We start from the raw sequence: 2,534 nt of genomic DNA on the forward strand, positions 1-2,534 counted from the left end.
TCTACACAACGGAATTGCTCAATCACCCCATTGTTAGAAGGATTTCATCAGCTAAGCCAAAAACAAACATTGGAGAGAACACCACCAGTTATCTATATTGCTGCAATACTGGAAGCTTAGCTGAACCTTCACCTGGGCATGGATTTCCCAGCATTCTGTACACTGTGCAGCGTGTTTCATAATCTGGACTTCTCCAGACTTTAGAAATACTGACAACTACACAGTATGAGGGTCTTCCTACATGGATATATACCCATTGAAGGTATTTGGGTAGGCTACTAGGCTCTTAGACTACATTGTTGTTGTAAAATGTAAAGGAGATTATGCAGAAATTGGACATGACCAGTGTAGTCCAAATGTCCCCATATTTTTATCACTGTTATCCACCTATACTCCAAAACCCCCATTACTTACCCACCTAAAATAATGAGACCACACCTTTACTTTTTGGAGTAAAATGGCCATAACCGCCTTTTATTAAAACAATCCAAATAAATAACTCCAATAAGATATATATATATAACAAATATATATAACATTAATAACACAACTTATTCAACCCCAGTCTGATGGTCTCTGACGGCGACCCACATTCCACCACATATATCACAAATGCACTGCGGGACCTTTTCCAACCTGATAGGCCTCCAGCTGTAACCGCTCAGAGGCAACCCCCTTCCCGCAGTGCAACCATTACAGTATTCCATCAACCTTTTTGCTGGAATACACCGGAGGGGCACATACTACCGATGAGCCCCCCACCCCTTTTTCATCACCTCCGTTTACTCCCACTGTCAAAGACCAACAGAAAACACAGCCACAGCCCGAAAGGGTGACAACCTTACACTTGAGGGAACCTCCACACCCGCAGGGCCCGTTGGATCCCCTCCTGTAACCCCATAGACCAGAGGTCAATTCCCACATTAGAGAGGTGAACTCCATCCTTCCTCAAATAGGGACCAACATTCGTCTCTAACTCTCTGTGCCTGATCACCATACCCCCATTCTGAGCAACAAACCTCCCCACTACTTTATTAATGCGGATGCGGGTCTTATTAATTCGCGCCACAGACCTAGCCCTGCGCCATGTCGTCCGAGCGACGATGTCAGACCACAGCAGCAGAGTGCTAGGGAAATCCGTGCGCAACTGTACAAAATCTGACTTGATGTCTGCGATCAGGTCCCTGACTGGTCGGACCCCCAAATCATTCCCCCCCCCGCATGTACCACTAAAACATCAGGTGGTCCATCCAACATCGCGTACCTCTCCACCTCCACTACTACTCTGCCCCACAACATCCCGGGCATTCCTAACCAGCGCACATAAGCCTCCCTCCTTGAAATACCCAATTGCCTGCCATTCGGTCTTACATTCTTCTCCTGGCCCCCCAACAAACATAGGAGAGACCGAGGATCCAGACGAGGTGTACGGAACCTCCATCTGAAACGAAAAGATGACAACATAAAGGTAGCATCACCCCGAACAACATACTTTTAAAACCACGACATCACAGCATGCGAATACATCCTACCGCATGCACCCTTTTTTTTTTTCTTTATTCTACCGCCAGTTGAGGCCTTATGTAGGTACGGAATCTCCTCGATTCCCACCTCCCAATCCTTCGCACAGCCGCCTCATCCAATCCACATCTGGCAGCTTCACTAGCTGCCCCGAATCAGAAGGAATGTGAAGCGTATTCCGCCCCATCCAACCCAGCCCTTGTCAGACATTTTCTGAATACTGATATGAACTGGAACTTCGACAAATAGGACCCATCCTCATGCATCAGGAGTGGCCCTTCCCCAGCTGTTCTAACCTTCATAAATTCACTCACAGCTTCCACCGGGCATACCTTGGACGCCGGCAATGTGAACAGCGACACATCCAACCCTTTACCCCGCTGATCCATTTTAGACATACGCAGCCGTAAACACACCCTGTCCACGTCAACCCGCACGTCTTGCTCCAACAGTTCCCCCGCCAAACGCCTTGATAGGCTCACTAATTCCTCTATACGAAATGCCCCGTAAAATTCCAGCGAGAACGCTGCAGTAAAAAGCAAAATTCTCATAACTCGATGTGCACACTGAACTCAACATCCCTGGACCTTAGATTCTCAAAAGTGACAGGCCGCCTCGCATCTTTTTTCTTGTGCCCTTTACAATAACCTTTTATTGCCTGCCTCACCCAAAAATCTTTTGTCCAATCTTCCCCCCCCCCCCCCAGTAATTTAAAAAAGAATGACAGGCCCGCCATCTTCCGCTCGAAGGAAGAGACAGATCCCCCTCCTTCCATGTTCCTAGACATGAATACAGCACCAACAACCTTACCTCCGACCCCTCTGTTCCAACCCCTGCTTCCTGCACCAGAGACAACCATTCTTTCCATACCTTTGCGTAAGCTGCCCATGTGGCCTCATTTACTGACTGCCGGATCCATCCCGTGGCGACTCCAAGATCCAACCCGGGCAAGGAACTCCTTCCTTCTCTGCACCCAGAGCCAGCTCTCTGAACTTGTCCCACTGAAATTGAGA

Source organism: Aquarana catesbeiana, linkage group LG06, assembly GCF_042186555.1.
Source record: "Aquarana catesbeiana isolate 2022-GZ linkage group LG06, ASM4218655v1, whole genome shotgun sequence".
Classification (NCBI taxonomy): Eukaryota; Metazoa; Chordata; class Amphibia; order Anura; family Ranidae; genus Aquarana; species Aquarana catesbeiana.